Here is a 7,111-nt window from a genome sequence, read left to right as displayed (position 1 = left end):
AAACAACCTTGTTATGTGTTATGTCAACTCATGAATATTTGTAACAACAGTAATAATAATTACCTATTTGTAGTTATAAATATTAAGAGTATGATGATTTATAACACACAATGAACATAATTGTATCCACTTAAGTTATAATGGATTATATATCCCATAGTTTCATATCCTTAACCTTACCAAGTCTCATATCTTTCCAGATTTACTTAAGATCTGCACAGTATCATACTACTTATCTACTAGCCTAATACTACTAATCTTATGAGTGGTCTTTTACTGCTTAAAGTAAAGTGACAAAAACAAAGTCTTCTTTTAAATATCTAAAAAGCTTTATAATGTGGTCATAATAATTATAAGTGGTCTTTGTCTGCGTTAAGTAAAGTAACAAAAGTTGGGTCTTTTAAATGGTCAAAAGATATTGTAAGCTCGCCCTCGATCGGCCCAAAGTCCGGCATCTGACCAGCGTGGGAGGTCTCTACGTTTTACTGTCTTTTCTCGAGGCAAAGTATTTTTTTTATTAAATGCAATATATTTGAATATGTATTCTCTCGTTATTTCATCTGACCCCATAAATGAAAAGGTTTTAATGATATCTGTGCATCATTAAATGTGAACGAATGTTTGACTATTCCTTTTAACTCTTTAATGAAAATAATGTCAAAGTCAGTTAGAATAATCAAATGTAACAATTTATTATGTCAGGTAAATGTATCATGCCAATTTCATAATCAATTCAAAGATAATCGATACAAAACATCAAATGCTCTAGCCTGGGTTTCGCCATGCTGCCTTGCACGCAGCGCGATTTTATTCACGCTGCTAGGCAGCCTGGACACCATGGACCAGATTTTCTCCTCAAAAAGGGAACCAATCACAGAACGGGGAGGGAGCAGCACGACGATGACGACGTCTATGCGACACACTGAAGCAATTTGTTTATATCTATGGATCCAACATGGCATCAGACGCGAAGTTACCTTTCGATGCAGCCTTAGATAGTGTTCTAAGTAGTTTAGAACGCAAGTTTATTTCGTCTTCTTCCTTGTCAAATTTCTGTCGCTCTACATACGTCATCTGGTATAATTGAAACGATTGGCTATGAGCTACGTACAGGCGCATTTGATAGACATTCGTAGCGCCCAATAAACGGCTCTGGGCATTCGTAAACCACGCCTCAAATACGAGAAAATGAACATGTGGTTCCCAGACCACGTCTCAATGAGACGAGGTCTGACGTTAGCCAGGCTACAAATACTCTGGAATAAAGAGAAGAGATGCAAACCTAACATTAAGATACATGATGCTAATAGTTTACTCTTAAGTAAGAGTCACTCTTAGCATCATGGGCCAACTTGAGTTATAAAAAGCCCTTTGCTGCATTCCATTATATAGACAGAACCTCTTTCACATGGAAACATTTGCTAACAATGGAAATTTGCATTCAGAGGTTACACCTTTTGGGGGTAGGAGACCATTTGCCAGGAGACAACCTTCCTTTGTGTGCCAGTTATCTCTAAACTCTTAAAAACCTTATTACTTTTTTGTTTTACTTATTTGGAAATGAGACATTTGTACCAGTCGCACTGAGACATTTCAAATGATACTAAACCTGTATAATACTTGGTGATAATTATTCACATTAAACTATGTATTTTCTTGGGTGAATTCAGGTGATCTGAGTATGAGAGAGAGAGGGGGTGAGGGATGAGGGAATGAAATGTAGATTAGGATGACTCGGAGGTGAGACTTTTGTCTCAAATGGTGAGTTTGAATGGTAATTTCCAGCAATATCCTGTCTTCTCAGGGTCTGGTCCCTCCTTAACCAGACTTTCCGGCATTTTCTAATTTCTCAAGTCTTACAATATCATGAAGTGGTTATGAGACATTAATGAATTATAGCTCCATTTATACTAATTTATAATTATTACTATTTTATAAATATATTTATAAAGACTCATTAAGACCTATATTGCATTATAAGAACAATTATAGAGATGCATTTGCTTTTTCAATGTGCATGCTCATAATCCATTATACACTGATTGATTTATAAATATTAATTAGTCAGTCATATGGTTCCACGAAAGTATTATAGTTACTATTGTAACTGTACTATAATGTATTATAGTATAATGTATTATAGTATTATAGTTATCTATTATAGTTACAATGAGTTTTTAGTAATTTAGATTTTTTTTTCTATCAAATAAGTGAATATATTGTTACTAATCGCTGTGTGTTCTTATAAATACTTATTGTGAGTTATAATATGAATGCATCATTGATGGCTAAGTAAAGTGAAAACACAAGATGCAATTTTACTAAAGCAAATGTTAAGAAATCATTAAGATGTGCTCATTATACATTTTAAGTTGTTTACTTGTAAATGTAACTAATGAACAATAATTCCTGTCATAAAATAATAATAATAAAAAAATAAAAAAAATTAAAAATAAAAAAAAGCAGAAATCATTAATTTAAACAGGTGGGGAAAACATGTTTTTTAATGTTACATACTAACAAAACACAGCAACACTATGTTTTTTAAGTATAATTCCAAACTGCTATAAGCAATACAATGCATATGGCTGAGGAAATGTAGATTTTAACAAATCAAAATTACCATTCATGGCCTCACATGCAAACATTAACCATTAAAGGCATAATTGATAACTAATTGGTAAGTGTCTCTGGGTCCATCTGGGACTAATTTATTTTTCATAATTTATAATTCAGTGTATAATGGATTATGAGCATGCACATTTAACTAGAACCAGTGGTTAAATTGGGCCGGGGCTCAGGCACATTAGCCTGCTCGTTTGTGTCCTGATGTGCCTGTTTGCAGTCAGTTGCCTACTGGAAATTATGTCACATAAAATTTGATGAAAGTGATGCTTTTGGAAACATATTTCTGACAATAAATGAAAGATTTTTGAAATGGCATGTCTATTTTGTCTCGGCGGAGCTGAGATGAGAACAATCGGAACACGGCCGTATTCTTGTTCAGCTGCTTAATTTCGTTGTCAGTCGACCAAGATCGCGCACTGCTCGCGCATGCCATGCGCATCTAGGCTAGGCTACTACTCAGAACTCCGACATGGATAAATGTACGCAGCAATATATAATGAATGTTCCTGGGAGATCAGTAGTTGCGCGGGATGTGGAAGCGCGCAAAAGTTCCAGAACCTATACTGCCTTAAAAAACATTTTTAAAAAAAACTCACAAGCTGCTGGCCGCCGCTGCAGCAACAGATCAATTTTGTCAAGTTCAGCACAACGTTGGTTGTACAAAAAGTGCCCTGGCCTTGAATGACAAGGTAAGGAAAATATGTTTGGCACATTGTATGGGTCACTATATCATAACAAGGTAATACAATGTGTAATCAAGTGATGTCAAATCCAGCATTATGGACGTGACATTTGCAAAACTTGAAATATAAATTCTCAGAAAATGCATTTAATACCAATATACTGAAAGTGTTTATATATCCATACTCCCTTAATAAAGGAGTCCAGACATTAGAAACATATCAGTCTATACATGCATTTTATATTTAATATGAGGGAAATAGGCTACACATGCCGTGGACGTGACACAAACAATCTTTAACTTTTAGGTGGCAACATATTTTTTTTTGTAATTCTGTGAATTACACTGCGCAAACCAAAAGTAATACTACCCATCGGATGAAGAAGGGTTGGCTCTCCACAGAACATAGCATATTCATTTTATTTTATTTTTCATGTTCGCATTTATGAGGAAAAAACAGTGTTATGGACGTAAGCGCTCTGAAAGCGGCACTAAAAGACTGTTTAAAACTTTCAGTGAGACCTCAAACAGAAAGCACAAAGCCTTTCTTTAAAATTAATTTCGTTTTGTATTAATTGTATCTTAATTTTAATAAATTTTTCATCAACAAATTGCCTGGATTTAATAAATAAGAAGTAAATGATAGCAGACAATAGATAATCAGGACACGGAGGCGCCGGCGCGTGAACTGGAGCTTGTCTCATAAATTAACCGAAACTCAGCGTAAGGTAGCCTACTTGCCTGACAGACCTGAGAAATATATCTATAGAACAATTCAAAACGAAAGAAAACAGACTGCTGTCACAGAAAACACTTGTTTATTAATAAACAATTAAAGGAGCTGTATGTAAGACATGTATTTCAATTAATCATAAAATGGCCCTGATATGTCACTAGACATTAAGAAATCATGTTCATTTCAAATACTTATATCACTGACAACAGTAGTCCGGCCAGGATATTGTCATTTAAAAAGTGAAGTTGCAGCCCTCAACTGATGTTGATGTTGTCCTGTTGTGTTTTGGCCTGAAGCGCCACCCTCCACCTATCTACCAATCACGAAGTCAGTAGTGTTTCGGCATCCGGGTTTCCAGCTCAGCTCTAGTTACCACAGCTGCAGCTACAAACGTTCGTGCTGGATCCTGCAGCCTATCTGGCAACCTCGAGTCAGGAGGGGGGGGGGGAGGGGGGGGGGGGGGGGGGGGGGGGGGGGATACACCGCTCTACAGTAATTTGAAAGTGATTGCAGTACCAGTTTTGGCCACAATCTTATATACGGCTCCTTTAAAATGTCTCCTTGCTATATTTTACATATTCATAATCATTACTTTTGCCGGTTCTTTTTGACAGCTTTTAGGTGCTTTATTGGCAGCGCCACCCTTGGCTTAGGCTACATGTTACATGAACGCGTCACCACCGCATCAGCACCGAAAACAGGAGATTTCTTTCAATCCCTGTTTTGGCAGGGGAAAAACTAATCAGAAAATGTAACGAAAATGTAACGAAACGTTGTAGAAATGTAGTGGAGTAGAAAGTATAATAATTGCTGCAAAATGTAACGAAGTAAAAGTCAAAAGTAGCCTATGCACTATTGATTCTACTTAAGTAAAGTACAGATACGTGAAACATTTACTTAAGTAAAGTAACAAAGAATTTGGACTTTGTTACATTCCACCACTGCTGATTAACAGTAATGTAAATGCTAAATGTCCTAATACCTGTTGATACTACAACACTGCAAGGTATATGCTCTTAACCTTGCAGTTTTTCACATATCATGTCAGACTCAATTTCTCCAAGACTCATTACTCCATTGTTTGCACAAAACTCTACAGAAAATACCATTTAATGGTTTATTAAAAAAAATAAAAAAAAACCCTAGGCAGAGCAGAGAGTAATACTAACAAATAAGTTGAACAAACTGGTCCAAATCTAGCTGACACTGGCTACGTTTACATGCAACCAAATAAGCCGTTAGTAATCAGATTGAAAGCTCAATCGGACTGAAAAGCCTTCATGTAAACACCTTAATCGATCCGATTGAGCTCGATCCGAATGAAATTTCGATCGGATTCAAAGGGGTGGTTTATTCCTTTTCTAATCAGATCGAGAGAACATGTAAACACTTGATCGGATTAAAAACCGAAACTGAGAGGACTGCGCATGTGCAATGACGTTGAAATAGCGTAATGATGTATGACACGTGGAACGAGCTTTTCTTCCTGTTGAATAAAGTGTCATGTAAATGAGTGTCCCATCATTCTATAATTCTCCTTTCACTCCGCGTCTGTGAAGTGGAGCAGGACAATGTCCCACCAGTCCTTGTTTCGGATTCTCATCCACAGACGACTGGTTTTGGGCGCGGGAGGGGCATTTTGTACTGCGTGATAAATATAAGCAGCACGGCACAACGGTTCATATGCTCATCTCCAAATTATTACCAGAAATGGATAAATATTAAGTCTGCTGTTTAAAACAAATAAAGATACAATGTAGGAGAATGGTTATTATGCGCAAACAGCAGGAAACTCTGTATATTCGTGCAAAAAAATCGATTTAGATTTGAAGCTTGTGACATAAACGCGCACATCAACCCGATCACATGTTTAGCGTTTATGTAAACACTACGTTCGGATTCATCAATCGGAATAAATTAAGTCCGATTGAATCAAAAGTTGTGCATGTAAACGTAGCCACTGTCTCTGCTGACACTTCAGGGTTGCATTGTGGTCGTGTCTAGGCACAGGTCCATCATCTGATCTGGATATGGCCTGGATCCGGCTGAGTACTGTAAACCTCGGGATAAACAGGAGAGACTAATATTAACGTAGATGCCATTCTTCTTATGATGTAAAGAGTACATCAGTACTGTAAAGAGTGTTCCCGGTTCCGGCTGACCTAATTCATGCATCCTAATAATTATTTTACATGACTTGAATTATAGAAATTGACAATGTGCTATGTGTATGCCAGGTTAAAGAGATGTGTTTTTATTCTAGATTTAAACTGACAGAGTGTGTTTGCTTCCTGAACAATGTTAGGAAGACTGTTCCAGAGTTTAGGTGCTAAAGAGGAGAAGGATCTACCACCTGCAGTTGATTTTGATATTTTAGATATTATGGCCAGAATTTTGAGATCCAAATAGACGTGAAGGACTATAATGTGTTAAGAGCTCGCTCAAGTACTGGGGAGCTAAACCATTTAGTGCTTAAGTTATTAGCAATATTTTAAAATGTATACAACGTTTAATAAGGAGCCAATGTTGTGTTGTGTTGACAGAACCAGGCTTATATGGTTTGTTTTTAAAACGTGCAGGGCAACCAGCCATAGAGCATTACAATAATCTAGCCTTGAGGTCATGAATGCATAACTTACTTTTCAACATTTGCCACTGAGAGCATATGTCATAATTTAGATATATTTTTAAGATGGAAGAATGCGGTTTTACAGATGCTAGAAACATGGCTTTCAAATGAAAGATTGGTATCAAAGAGCACACCCAGATCCCTAACTGACTACAAAGACTTGACAGAATATCTATCGAGTGTTAGCCAGTATTCTAGGTTATTACGTGCAGTTTCAGTACTATGATACGGTCTAAATCCTGACAGGAAATCCTCGCAAATAGCATTTTTTTCAAAAAAGGAACATGGTTGTGGGGATACTGCCTTTTCTAGTATCTTTGACAGAAAAGGTACATTCGAGATCGGCCTATAATTGACTTATTCTGTAGGATTAAGTAACCCAAATTTGGCTTAAATAACCTCTGATGATGTCATCAGAATGCACATGTCAGAGGAT

This window comes from Rutilus rutilus (genome assembly GCF_951802725.1).
Source record: "Rutilus rutilus genome assembly, chromosome: 11".
In the NCBI taxonomy this organism is placed as follows: Eukaryota; Metazoa; Chordata; class Actinopteri; order Cypriniformes; family Leuciscidae; genus Rutilus; species Rutilus rutilus.
The sequence above is the reverse complement of the archived record's forward strand: the minus strand, read 5'-3'. Positions refer to the sequence as shown.